The sequence below is a fragment of the Rattus rattus genome, chromosome X, assembly GCF_011064425.1.
Source record: "Rattus rattus isolate New Zealand chromosome X, Rrattus_CSIRO_v1, whole genome shotgun sequence".
Classification (NCBI taxonomy): Eukaryota; Metazoa; Chordata; class Mammalia; order Rodentia; family Muridae; genus Rattus; species Rattus rattus.
The window spans coordinates 107,928,322-107,943,963 of record NC_046172.1 but is presented as its reverse complement, the minus strand read 5'-3'; the positions used below and the strand labels follow the sequence as shown (position 1 = coordinate 107,943,963).

Sequence of the window (15,642 nt, the reverse complement as noted above, 5' to 3'; positions counted from 1 at the left end):
CCGATGATGCCAGTAGTCTTAGTTTCTATTGCTTGCGTTCTTGTGCTTGCCTCTTGTCATCAGGGTGTCCCTGGTGTTGCCTTGTTCTGCTATTCCTGACAGTGGCTAGACCGTCCTATAGGCCTGTGTGTCAGGAGTGCTGTAGACCTGTTTTCCTGTTTTCTTTCAGCCAGTTATGGTGACAGAGTGTTCTGCTTTCGGGCATGTAGTCTTTCCTGTCTACTGGTCTTCAGCTGTCCCTGTGGTCCTGTGTCCTGAGTCCACCAGGCAGGTCGCTTGGAGCAGAAAAGGTGGTCTTACCTGTGGTCCCGCGGCTGAAGTTGCTTGTGGGGGGCTGCTTTTGAGCTCTCTGTGAAGGCGGCAACCAGGAGGGCCTGCGCCGCTTTTTCCCAGGGCCCCCCCAGTGCACCAGGGTCCCAGATGGTGTTAGGTGTTTTCCTCTGGAGTCAGAAAATGTGGGCAGAGTGTAGTCTCTTCTGGCTTCCCAGGGTTGTCTGCCCCTCTGAAAGTTTAGCTCTCCCTCCCACAGGATTTCAGTGCAGCGAGCTTTTGATCGGGTCCCTTGAGATCTGGGTGGTGTCTGGACAGCAGGGGACCTGCCAATTGAGTGCCTCTGTTTGCTTTTGAGATGTTCCTGGCTGACCTGAAATTCACTAAATAGATCAAGACACTGAACTCACAGAGATCCACCTTCTGTCTCCCAAGTGTTGCACTAAAGTTGTGTGCCACAAAGCCTGGTACTTCCTACTGTTTTGTTTTCTGAACAAAACTTGGTTTTCTTGGAAAAAGTACAAGTAATTTCTTTCCATGTTCAGTGACAAGAAAATGCTCTGAGGAGGCTGGGATCTTACATGAAATATAAATATCCCAAGCACACTAATACATCTAAGATTAAGACCATTGCATATCACTCATTGCTAAGTGGATATTCCCAAATGCTCAAATTACCCAAGATGCAATGCACAGACCACATGAAACTCAAGAAGGATGACCAAAATGCGAATGCTTCACTCCTTCTTTAAAAGGGGAACAAAAATACCCATGAGGGGATAGGGGGGCAAAGTTTAGAGCAGAGACTGAAGGAATGCCCATTCAGAGCCTGCCCCACATGTGGCCGATGTATTTACAGCCACCAAAACTAGATAAGATGGATGAAGCTAAGAAGTGCAGGCTGACAGGAACCAGATATAGATCTCTCCTGAGAGACACAGCCAAATCATGTCAAATACAGAGGTGAATGCTAGCAGCAAACCATTGAACTGAGAACGGGACCCCCATTGGAGGAATCAGAGAAAGGACTGAAAGAGCAGAAGGGGCTTGAGACCCCACATGAACAACAATGCCAACCAACCAGAGCTTCCAGGGACTATGCATGGACTGATCCTGGGTTCCAACTGCATATGTAGCAGAGAATAGCCTTTTGGGGCACCAGTAGAAGGCGAATCCCTTGGTCCTGCCAAGGTTGGACCCCCAGTGTAGGGGATTGTTTGCAGGAGGGAGGGGGGAGGATGGGCAGAGGAACACTCATATAGAAGGGGAGGGGGAGGGGTTAGGGGGCTGATGGACAGGAAACCAGGAAAACGAATAACATTTGAAATGTAAATAATACCCAATCTAATAAAAATGGGGGGAAAAGACCATTGCATATAACTGACAAACCCTCAAAGCCACTCGCAAAAACTCAGATTCTTAGTTATTTGGATGACTTTTCATGGGTATCACTAGTATGTCAGCCTCTATCACTTGTAAACAATCGATTCACTCTGGGTGTGGTGGCATGCACTGTAATCTCAGTACTCCGGAGACAGAGGCATGTTTGTCAAGACCAGAAAGGACAACACAGGAAAATATCAAAATACACACATAGCAGCAGAGAGATAAAGCCTCGTTTCTGACCCCGGAATGGTCACAAGAGATCTGCAAATGTCGGCACTGGGCAGGTGTGGGTCAGAAACCTGGGACTCTCAGCTAAATGGTGGTGAGGTCAGCCTGGGATAAAATTCATATCATGCTATCTACCACTAAATGTCCTGTTTTATTCATCTTCAAGTCATAATTATGCTGTTTGAAAGGTAGTAAGGAGTGAGCCCTGCCTCACCCAGCCTCCTCAGAGCATCTTCCTCTACTTATCATTATGTATTGTTGTCTGAATCCACTAACAAAAATGGATGGTCCATGAGGACAGACACTTCTGTTCTGCTTCTAGGATAGAAGAGGCACTTAAAACATCCTGAAGGCATCTCCAAAAGGAGAAATACTCTAGATCAGGTCCGAGGTAACTGGAGTCTGCACACCAAATCCAGGATCTATTTGGCAGGGGGAAGGGGAGTGTTTTCATTATAGAAGACTTTGATCTCCTTGGTTTAGCTGTATTCTTGTGTTTTACTTTTAAGTTATTGTAAGCAGGATTCCAAAAATAAATAAATAAATAAATAAATAAATAAATAAATAAATAAATAAATAAATAAATAAAGCAATAACCCAATCAAAAATATGGGGCACAGACCTATGCAGAGAATTCGACAGAAGACTCTCAAATGACTGAGAAGTGTCAAAAGAAATGTTCACCATTCTTAGTCATCAGGGAAACGCAAATCAAAATGACCTGAGAGTCCATCTTACATACATCAGAATGGTAAGATAAAAACTCAGGTGACAGCAGACACTGGAGAGGATGTGGAGAAAGACAAACACTCCATTGTTGGTGGCATTGCAAACAGAGGAGAGCCACTCAAATCAGTCTGGAGGTTCCTCAGAAAATTGGACATTGCATAACCACCTCTCCTGGGCATATACCCTAAGATGTCCCCAACATATAAAAAGACACATGCTCCACTATGTTCCTGCATGTGTTTTATAATAACAGAAGCTGGAAAAGAACCCAGATGTCCCTCAACCAAAGAATGGATAACGAAGATGTGGTTTATTTACACAATGGAATACTATTCAGAAATTAAAAACAAAGACACCATGAATTTTGCAGGCAAATGAATGTAACTAGACAACATCATCCCAAGTGAGGTAACCCAGATAAGTGGATATTAGCCAACAAGTTCAGAATACCCATGATTCATCCCACAGTACCAAAAAAGTTAAAGAAGGCATGTCCAGGTGAGGAAGGTTGAGTCCCACTTACAAGGAGGAACAACAGTCATGGAGAGAAGAAGGGAAGGACCTGGGTGAGTAAAGGGAGAGCTGGGGGGATAGGGGTAAGGATCAGTTATGGAAAGAGACAGAATAGAGTCCTTAGAGGACCAGGAGAATAAACAGAAATATGCCAGGGTTGGGGATGGGGGCATTACTTAGGAAGTCCCAGAGACCCAGGATGAGGGAGGATCCAGGAGTCAATGCAGGTGACCTTAGCAGAAATCCCCAACTGTTGGGATATGGAACCTAAAGAGACAACCTCCAGTCACCAGACAGGACCCCCAGTGGAGGGATGGGTGGACTATCCAACTACAAAACTTTTGACACAAAACTGATCCTGTCTAAGAAAAAAATGCAGTCACTTCAGTCACTTCCAACTAGTGACCAGTCCATTTTGAGACCTGTCCTATAGGCAGGAACCAATCCCTCACACTATTAATGATGCTATGTTGTGCTTGCAGACAGGAGCCTAGCATAGCAGCCCTCTGAGAGGCTCTACCCAGCAGCTGACTGAGACAGATGCAGATACCCATAGACAGACATTGGACTGAGGTCGGGGACCCCTATGGAAGCATTAGGGGAAGGAGTGAAGACCCTCAAGGAGACTGCAACCCCACAGGAAGACCAGCAGTGTCAACTAACCTGGACCTCTGGGAGCTCCCAGAGACTGAGCCAACAACCAAAGAACAGGGGCTGGTCCCAGCCCTCCACCCCAAGATACCTATTTAGCAGAGGGCTGCCTTGCCTGCCCTCAATGAGAATGCACCTAATCCTGCAGAGACTTAATAACCAGAGTGAAGTGTATGTTGTGGGGCACCTTCTCAGAGGTGAAGGGTATGGGTGGAGGGAGAACTCTGGGAGAGAGGACCAGGAGGGGGCAACATTTGGGATATAAAGTATTTTTAAAAATAAATAAGTAAACCCTTGATGCTAGGTCAAAAAAATAAACAGCTCTTCTTTAACATATTTCACATATATGATTTAAAAGTAAATCATAGTTCTTTTCTCACAGTTACAAATCACTTTAATGAAGATGTTTTTCCTTTGAAATATTTTTTGCCAGATATGTTACAGGTATTCAAAAGCCAATATGCAAATTCTGTTCCCACAGAGAACTGTTCTGCTTATCTTCTGAAAATTACAATTACCCAAAAAGGAACATTAGAACATATATTCTTTTGTCGATTCTAAGATAGGGTCATATTTCTCAATCTTTTTAAAAACTATATCCTTTTCCAACTCTGAAAATTCTGGTTTGTGTAGATATAGTCTTCAAGACATTGAGAAAATAGACAATATTTGATGTTTTCAGTCTAGAGCTTACCCCAAGTGCAAAAAGTAATTAACAATGATTCTATATTATTAGATGTTATTTGACATTGTAGGCCATGCAGAAAAAAAATAAAGGCCAAAAGATCATTAAATTAACTTTTAACTTATACTAAATAAGTAACAATATACACGATGATATAGTCATTTGAGAAAACTATTGTTTATTTAGAAAAAATGGTTACACTGGTAGAATTCAGTAGATAAAAAATTCTCTTAAAAATGTCACGTGAAACTTTTCCAGATGTAAGTTTAGCAATACAAAGCTCCGGTAGCTGTAAAATTAAAACACAATTAATTTTTTCTTTTCACCCCAAAATGTCTAATTACAAGAAAAAATAGCCCAAAGGGACAAGGAGTTTGGTATATTTTTCTTTATGAACATGTTTTAATGTTGCACATACTATATATAAAAATCCATTAGGCACCGCATAAAGACAGTGCTCCCACTTATTTTTAGTGACTCATATTAAAAACAGGCCAAATAAATTAAAACTGAACTCTAAGATGAGGTAAATTCAAAATCATTCAGTAACTGTTTATTTTCAGTTTCAACATTAAAAAGGAAGCATTTCAAATGGGGGGAGGGACTTGAAACCCAGGCAATATTTAATCAAAAGTGAAATTCTGTACACATGTAACCTTATTTGCTTATTGGGAAGTATATGCAGCACATTGTGCTAAAATATGGAATAATTAACACTTTCAGCCATTACTGAAAATAAACATGTAGAAATTAAGCAACAAGTTAAAGTACAATAACATACAACACAACAGTTTTAGGTTTTCTGCACGGAGCAATAAAGCAGGTAACTGAAAATGGGCCCGCTTCATTCACAATTCTCAGAAATCTACTCGAGAAAATACAATTCTGGTCACAGCTGTATGATTTCATTTCATACTTTCCACCTAAAAGAAACAAACTGGTTATACATAGACAAGGAGGAGTGACTAAGGGAGAATGAGGAGGAAGGCCAAAGCAAGGTAAGAGGCCATAGAGAGAAGGCCGGGGAGTGATCAAAGGGAAAGAAAGGGGAAAGGAAAAGACCCATTTAGGAAGAAACTTCAGTGAATTCTATCAATAACAAAGACCTGCAGAAAGTTCCCAGAAAATGAAGAAATATATTCTGTGTCTGTGTCTATTCTTAGAAATCATAAAGACACTATGAATTTTAAGAAACATTGAAACATTTTCTGTGTGTGATAGGGTGGAAGGATTCTGGGGTAGAGAAAAAGATTAAAGAGTAACAGGTAGATTCTACAGGTGCAAGGAATAATGTATCAAAAATAAACAGAACATTTAACAAAGGAAAGGAATCTATTTTACATGATCATCAAAAGAAATAGAAAATGACATCGATTTTTTCACAAGGACACAATTTTAATAGTGAATTATATTAAGATGCAATGTCTGCTAAATTATAAAAATTGCTTTAAAAATATATTGACTCAATTATACTCATTTCCTTTCCTTTATGTAGACATTTTTCAAATACTGCATAATGAAATAAATTCAAAACATGATCATTACAGCATGTGGCAAATAATTTATCTGCCTAACATTGTTCTCAAATTTTAAATTAATGCTTAATGCATTAAACTTTATTAATGAATATACTACATTCACACAGTTCCAAAAAAATCATAGCTAGAAGGGGCCTTAGAAATTAATTACACTTGCATGAAATGCTGACAAGTAATTTACACATCATTTCTACACAGCATTCTGTGCATACTGTGTATAATGTTGACACCATCAATTATAATTTTGGATACACTGCTGTTAACCTTCTAATTTTATTACTTAAAATATAATTGTTTCTGTCCCTCAATGAATAAATGGGTAAACAAAACATGATACACATTCATTCTGTGGAATATTTAACCTTTGTGAAGGAATGGATTATTGACACATGCTACACCATGGATAAGTCTTGATAACATGATGGTAGTTGAAAGAACCCTGGCCCCCAGGACATGATATTGCACAATTCCATTTATATGAAATGTCCCAAAACAGGCAAATTCATAGGCAGAAAATGTGTCAGTAGCTTCCAGTGGCTAAAGAACGAGGAGAAGTAAGAATGACTGCTAACCTGCACTTTGAGACTAGACTGTGGATGACCGCACCACCCAGTGAGTATACTAACAACCACTGGACTGTCCACTTTAAAATGCTGACTGCATCTCAGGGTTTTAGACTGAAAATGAACAATGTTCCAATAAAGAACTTCATGGTATTCACATGACCATACTCGTGAGAATAAGAACTGGGTCAATGATCATGTCTATGGTCTATGTAATGTTCTAAAAAAGAAAAAGAACATCATGGTATCCATATGACAATATTCAGAATAAGAAATGGGGTCTCAATCATGATCATGTCACACTATGAGAATACCTTAGGGACAAGAAAACTTTTGTGGACATATTTAAGGGTACATTAAATGATAAAAAATGTTTTTGCCATTAAACCACAAACATCTTTCCCATGAACTGAATTAAAATTAAAATTTTTAAAGCCAAAACCCTCAAAAATACATAATCACCCCAATGTTTCCACACTTATAAATTCACACACAAAGGCAAACCTATCTACATCATTAAGGAATTGGTTCCAAGAGGCAATTTCCTTTCCTTTCTGAGAAAGAAAGATGAACTAAAAGTCAGTTAGTGAACTTTCCATTAGATGCTGCTTCTGGATGGCGTATCCCACGTAAAAACTGTATACACAGGGACCTTGCTCCAAGAAATTGCCTGCAGGTGAAAATGTTCTGAAAAATCAGTGACTTTGGAATGTCTTGTCAAAAGGATGGTGGTGTGTATGCATCTTCTGACTTAAAGCAAATTCCCATAAAATGGACAGCACCAGAAGCTCTTAATTATGGGAGATGTCATTCTGAGAGTGACTCATGGAGCTTTGGCATCCTCCACGGGGAGACGGTCAGCTTAGGGGTCTGTCCACACCCTGGAATGACAAATCAGCAAGTACAAGAGCAAATGGAAAGAAGATACTCAGTGTTAGTCACGACATCTCAAGGGTGTCCACACAGTCTTATTCAATAACACTAAGGTTTGGGGGTTACAACTTGAAATCCATCCCAAAGCTCAATGAACTTTGAGAAGAGGTAGCTGCTAACAAACATAACCCTAGGCAGGAGGACCACAGTGGCATATGCAGCCCTGTGCTATATAGGAATTCCAGAACAGTCTGAGCTTCAAAGAGAGTTCCTGTCTCTAAAATTCCAAAACACGAAGAAGGTATAGAGATGAAACAGTACCAAACTCAGAGTTCATTTTTTGCCCTTTATACACTTACACTTTTACTCATTAACACTGAATATATACCAATCATATGTAACATTCTTCTATGTTTAATTTTATATAATGATATTTTTTAAATGTGCATCATGTTAACCATCATAAATAAGTGAACTTAGCTTGTAAATCCAAGGTGTCACAGAACCCTGTCTTTTTCCCAATTAGGATTTGGTGATAGTGCTCAGTTCAGTCTGCTCTCTGTCACACACATATACTCTTTTGAAGCTATCAACTGCATTCTTAATGCCACACAGAACACAGTCAAGCAAAAGTGTCCTTCTATTCTGCTGAGAGCAGACTACATAAAGATCATTTTAGATTATATTAGTAACTATCTCAATGTTCTCAATTCTTTTTATCTGATTCAATAATTCAGATGTTTCTTAAAATAGCCTTTTTGATAATATTTAAAAATTTAAGAGAAACTTTAAAATACAAACCTGCCCCAAAAGTAGCTAGTTCATGGTTAAGTGTCTGCTTCAAAGTGGGTAGCACAGCACTGTGTTCCCTGCATTTGCCTTCATTTGAAGTTACCATGATATTTCATGACTCACCCCCTCAATGCTTATCCCTCTCCCTCTCTCTCCAAAGCTGAAGCACATATAAAGGTGAAGTTGACAATCGCAAGGAAGAAGTTATGAGGAGAAAAACATAGGGACAGACATCCTAATCTAGCATTCCACCTGCAGGTGCCCTTACAAACTTTTACAGCAAACACAGTCCCTGGGATGTTCTGTGTCAATGAAATGTAACACGAAGTTAAAGTTGAGAATCTTTTTAAGCTGAAACCCAATTGCAGACAGACAGGGTTGCCTGTCAGAAGGAAAAATGTACAGAGAGGATAGTCACACAAATGGGTAAATGTCGGAGAAGAACCTTTTATAAGCCCTTATCCCAATGTTGAGACCTTGAAGACACAAAACAAAATAGCACCTTAGTGAATATGTGTCTACCTGAAAAGGAAAAGCAAGGAAGTACAGAATTCTTTCAACTACTTAGTGTCTATGAGTATTGCTTTACAGGACCCACGGCTAGCACTTCCAAAGAGTACAAATGGTAATGCAGAGAAAATAGTTGTGCCTATCACTTCAAACTCCTAACAAGAGCTTTAAACATATTAAATGATTGCTATATGTAAACCAAAATAAAAAAAACAAAAACAAAAGGAAACTTGCTCTCAATAAATATCCTCAAAGATATAAACAATCATTAGTCAGTATGTTTTCCCTTCTATCTAACAGTATAAGTTAACATGTATAAATATACTTGTATAAAATACTCTTGTTTGATAGCAGAGGGAAAAACTTTTTTCTTTGAGTATTGTTCCTCACCAGTATTGTTTTCATTGACTAAATCATTTCATATTACAGTTATTAATTCTATATATAGATTTCTATGTTCAGTTAGCATAATGCCTAAACATCACACATAGTAAGAAAAATAATTGTTTGTTTGATTAGAAGAATGGGTAAGATCATTTGTTCAACACAAATCACAAGCAGAGCATGTGAATCTGTAGCATATTCATACAAATGTGGGAACCGGTAACTAGGACAAGCTCACATATGAGCAATGACTAGTTCCTGAGAATAAATTCATCAAATACTACATTTCCTAATATGAGTTACTACCATATTCAGACAAGCTGTAGAATGCTAATGCATTCCTAAAGTTAGGAATCTGTGAGTACAAACTAGAAGGGGGGAAAAGGCTAGAATAGGAGTTTTAAAATCAACGTCTACAGGGGCTAAGCTATAACAGAAACAAAACTAACCATGTATGGAATGCTGGAGTAAACAGCCTGCCTCTTCCTCCCCTAACCACTTTCTCCACAAAATCCTTGTCCTATGGGGAAAGCATGTAGGTCAAAGTTTGATTGCTACCATATAGAAATCAAAACACAATGTCAAATGTTTCATCAAATGAAACTGAAATTCTGAGTGGCCGATTTTTCTGAATTGCTAAAGAATATTAAGATATAGTGTTTTTGCACAATAGTACATGCATATAATCCCAGCACAACTGAAGCTGAACTGGTGTGTGTGTGTGTGTGTGTGTGTGTGTGTGTGTGTGTGTGTGTGTGTGTGTGTGTGTGTGTGTGTGTGTGTGTGTGTTTGTGGGTGTTGATTTGATATCAACCTAGGCTACACAATGTGTTATGGACCAGCTTGGAATACAGAGTAAGAGCCTACTTCAAACTAACCAACAAACAAATAAAACTCTGCTTTCTAAATGTAAACCTTGTAAACCTAACAAGGCAAATTTTGTTCAAGACTAGAAACTTTTGGTATCAGACTTATAGGATAAAAGAATTAGGTTACACATATGACACTAGAAGTTTAAAAAAAATGGGGTTTGGTTAAATGGCAGGCTAGAAATGCAGTGAACTAAAGTATGGACAGAATGAGTTGTGGGTCATATATATCAGGTAATAAAAGAAAAGAATGGTTGTTTGATAATGATTTAATTAGCATGAGTTTTTTGTTTATTTTCCCCCTTCAGTGTTGGGAATTGAACTTAGGGCCTTGTACATAGCAGACAATCTACCACTGAACTACATCCTAAGTTTCAGGCAAGGATTTTTAATGATTAAAGTAAAAGAGAATGCTAAAGGTAAAAGTGGCTAGTGATGTTCAAGGAGAGGTCGAATTTAGACAAAGATTTTGCAGGTAAAAACAAACACAAGAGTTTAGAAACTATTTTTATAGGAGAAAGGACAGGAGAGTCTAAAAAGAAAGTAATCTAAATCCCACTATGCATGGTATTCTCTTGATCCTAATGTTCTCCTTTTAATATGTCTGCACTTAGATGGGTACAACAAATCGATATAATTTCTCAACTGAATCCCCAACCTTAAAATGAGCAGATAAAATAATGGCAATGTGATGTGTTAGCAGCTCTTCTTTCTGCAGATTAGGAAACAAGTTAACAGGGGAACAAGAGAGGCAGATTTTGATACACCCTGGGGACAGACTATGGGAAATGATATGGTTTTAGGTGAAAAGAAAAATGGAAGAGCTTTCTCCAACCACAGAATGAGCCCAAATACAGAGGCAACCAGAAAATAACCAGACAAAGAAAATCAATCATAGACCACCAGGAGTGAGAGTCTGTCCCAGAAGGAAGTACGTGAGACAGACACAACTGTCAGCAAGCTAAATAAAGCTTATCTGTTTCTAGATTTACTACAAGACCAGTAGCCAAACAGCTAGTCCTTTCCAATCCTATTGCCCTCACCTTTCATTCCTAAGGGATACTCCATGGCCAATGTAAATATAACTCATGGAAATCTGTATCAAAACCTTCATGTATAAAAAAGCAAACTTGGGTGCTGAGAGAACACAAATACATAAGATCACAATGAAAGTTGTCAATGACCATGGTTGATCTATTTCAAATGCAAATTTGACAGGAAGGTTCTTTGTTTCTTTAACAGCATGTTAAATAAAAACAAATCAAAAGGCTCTAAGATCAGAATAAAAAACATATAGTATGCACAGTATTTAGTATATATTATATAGTTCCCCAGGGAAGACAGTCAGAGGATGCCTGGAAGACTGAATAATACTATTTCTCTTACAATTTTTCTATTTAAGAAATAAAGACTATTAACCAGACAAGGCGATCCATACATTTAAACCTATCACTCAGAGGGCAGAGGCAGGGGTATTTTTGTGAGTTCAAAGCTACCCTGATCTACATAGCAAGTTCAAGACCAGCCAGGGGTATATAGTGAGACTGTCTCAAAATAAGAAGAAAAAATACTAAAGCTAAATGTTCTTTCATATTCTTGCTTATCCTACTCTACTATTCAAAAAGACACAGGGAGAAACAGAGTGAACCAAGTACACCTTTCATTTGGTCACCTACCTTCAACCTCAAATTCCTGCATTGCAACAAAATAAATATAAAACCAATATCTAAAACCATATACTGAAATAGCTCCCAGACATTTCTCACCCTTACACAGCATTAAGTAGAGTTTGCTATGTGTCTGGTTCCATAAATAATTAGAAGCAGCTCAGGTTGGAGATAAGGTATAAACTGTGGGTGTATCTGTATTATTATTATTATTGTTAAAAAGTAATAATTGCAATGAAAGCAAAAAAAAAAGCAGTAAAGGAAAGTCAACTTCAAATATGTCTACCTGGAATCATTAACGGAGAAAAAAATCATTTTACATACTTCAATAATTATAAAACATCCAAAAATAAGTAGTCATATAATTTATGTAAGATAGTTAAAACATTTTATACATCATAGAAAACAAATACATTAGTTTGAAAACAAATTTGCCTATTTAAAATCTGGCTAAAAGTACAGAACGTAATTTCTGACTTTATAAAACATGAACAGTGACAGAAAGGCACAAAAACTTAAAGGCAAAAAGAACAGAAAACACTAAAGTTCTGCCCTTAGTGTCAACTTTGCTTTCTAATGACTCTGTGACCTGCTTCAGACTTTTAATTTCTTCACCTGTAAAGTATAAATAACACCACCACTTTTTGGACTACAGGTGCTTTAAAAACATAATTAATTTTTCCAGAAATGATGGGACTAGGTGGCAAAGAGAAAACCAGGTGTTCTTAAATACATCTTGATGGTTTCTTAAGTGTAACTAATCAGCAAGCTTAAAGTGAAAAGAGCTTTAAAATAACTGCAAATTTTATATCTATACACAAAAAGTCTCTGTCATTATAGTCAGTTAAAATATGAGTAGCTGTACCCTGCAAAATGAATCTAGTTCCTTTACCATTTCTAGAACTTCTTTAGGTATCTCTCTAAATGAAAAGGAGGGGAGAAAATACTCACCTTGGTTGAAATTGTTCATTATCTGTGCTTGTCAGAGGACTTATGAGTAGATGACTTATTAAGGGAAAACAACCTTGGGAGAGAAAAGAATAATGTCCTACCTCTTTTGGTATGACTCCTCTTATATTCCTAAGCCTAAATAGCTCTAATCAGCCTAGTAAGCTCAAATACTGAGAGCTCTGCTTATCTGTCCCATCATTCTGCATTTCTAGTCACCATCTTCCCCGAACTAAGGGATTCTGTTTCTATTTTTTCTCTTGGTAACAATACGAAGGGACGGCAACTACTAAAATACAAGGAGCCTATACAACTTTTGTCATTAAACATCTCTGTCACTATAGAATCATTTTTTAAAAATATCATGAAGATCAAATCTCATTTTCAGATTGTACAATGAAGTTAACTACAAATATCATTTTAAAACTAATAAACTGAATATTTAGATAACATAAAAGGTTTAATTCTAAACATGAATAGTATCAAACCCTTCTACTACAGTGAGTGAAATATAAAGATAAAAAGGATATTGTTTCTTCTCTTCTTTTCCTCCTGAACTATCCCGTTTTTCTTTCTTTTCTATCTTTTCTTTATCATGCCTGGATTCCTATGAGGAATGATGAAATTAGTTGGCAAAGGAAAAATCAAATACATTTTAAAAAAAACAGCTTGAAATTATCTTCTACCATCTTTTATCATCTACCAGCCATAATTTTTCTTCAAAAACTTGCTTAATGACTTCAAAACTACACGTAACAAAGAAATTGAACTCCTCCAAAAGTAAAAACATTCATACACCATAGAAAAGTGTGACAGCTTATAAAACAGGAAATAATACTTGCAAAAATGTATAGCAGTCACATATCCAGAATATCTAGAGAAATCTTCTAAGTGCATAAAAGACTCATTTTGAAAACGATGTGAAGAGATTTCTCCAAAGAAGATATACAAAAACATGGAAAGAGAGACATCTGATACTATTAGTCACAGAGGAAATACAAATCGAAACCACAATGATTTACCACGCATATCCACTAGAATGACTATGAATAAACTAAAATAATAAGGAGCCAGTGTTGACAAGAATGTACAGAAATTGCACCCTGATGTATTACCAGTGGAAATGCAAGCTATATAGCCACTGTGAAAAGTTTGGCAGCAATTTAAAAAGGCTAAACAAAATTATCTAATAACCTAAAAATTCTATTCCTAAGTATATCCAAGAAAATTGAAGGTAGTCAAACGAATTATTTCATATCAGTACACAAATGGTTATAACATTACTTATAATAGCCAAAAAAGCATAAACAATCTAAAAGTACAACAATTGGCTGGCTGTGGTGGCTTACCCCTAAAATCTTAGCACTAGGGAAGCTAGGGCAGGAAGACTTCGAGTTTGAGGGTAGGATGAAGTACTGAGGAAGCTCCAAACCAGCTTGGGCTACTAAGGGAGGCTCTGTCTCAAAACTAAAGAGAAATCAAGCAACTAAAACAAATATGGTATCTTCATATAGTGGAGTATTATTTGGTCATAAGTTATTAAGTAATAGCAGATCCTATAATATGGAAGAACAATCTCAAAATCATTCTAAGAAGGCAGACACAAGACTACATTATTTTATAATTCTATTTATATGATAGATTAAAAATAGGCAATTCCACAGAGACAGAAAGAAGATCAGTGGTTGCTAAGGACTGGGGAAAGCAAAGTGAGGAATGAATGTATCATGAACCTACACTTCCCCTTTGGGACAATTAAAATGTTTTGTAACTAGACAAACAGCAAAGTACAATATCGCAAATATACATACCACTTAATTCAGTGGTTATCAACCGTTCCTAATGTTGTGACCCTTTAATATAGTTCTTCATGTTATGGTGATCCCAACCGTATAATGAGTTTTGTTATTTTATAAATATAATTTTGTTATTATAAATAATAGTACTATAAATATTCTGGAGATAAGGGTTTCTGCAAAAGAGCCTCTGCAATGTGCAGGTTAAGGACCACTGCTTTAATTGAATTATTCTGTGAACTTATCTCAACTGAAAAATATTAAAAGGAACAGCCTATCTTTGGAAGCATACAGAATTAAATTATCCACCATTTACTTTTACTTTTCTAAAAGTGCTTTTTAAAACTATCAATACACTATACATTTTTTTAACATTTATAATAATGCCTTTGTAAAACAGTTTTACAACTTAGTGGCAAATCCAATTATCTCATGAAAACATGTGAATGTGAGTATCACTCATAAGTATATAAAAGAATGTACTTTATACATATACAGATATACTTTAAGAGAAACTAAAAACAACGAACTGTGGATAGAGGAAAAAGTACGCATAAAGAACTGAAATGGTGACCTGGGTGGTGGTAGTGGTGGTGCGAGCCTTTAATCCCAGCACTTGGGAGGCAGAGCTGGGAGGATCTCAAGGAGTTCAAGGCCAGTCTGGTCTATAGAACAAGTTCCAAAATAGCCAAGGCTACACTGAGAGGCTACAACCCCACCCCCTACCCCCAAAAGAAGGAACTGAAATACTAAGAATGACAAGGAGAAAAAAGAACTTGAAAGTATGCTAATTTTAACTTCCACAGTAATTTTGAGGCACATCTAAACACATTTTCTAACCAGAGAACCTATACCCTTCAATCCTCCTGTTCCCATTCAAAATTAACAATTGATTAACTGGCAAGAATATATCTACATATACACTGAAGCAGTAAATGTACAGGAGTAATTCTTTTTCTCACAAGGCCCTACCCCTAGATGAAGAGCCCCATACAATTAACGGCTGCTTTGAAAGAAAGAAACCCAGCCTTCTCTAAGGACTAGCCCTCTGAATGGTATGGTCAGCACTAAATGGACTCAGCAGGTTATACTGCCAGACACAGAGAGAAGTGTAATAGTAATAATCATACAAGAGGTCATGAAGCTTAGAGGAAGTTGGGGGAAGACACAGGAAAACAGAATCAAGAGTTTGGGGTAAAAATGATATAAATACAGTACTCATATATGACAGTCTCAAAGA

General features: G+C 37.3%; 1 pseudogene; it reads left to right on the top strand.

Moving 5' to 3' along the window:
• Positions 1 to 5,437: 5,437 nt before the first annotated feature.
• Positions 5,438 to 7,542, top strand: LOC116888139 (annotated as a pseudogene).
• Positions 7,543 to 15,642: the final 8,100 nt, after the last annotated feature.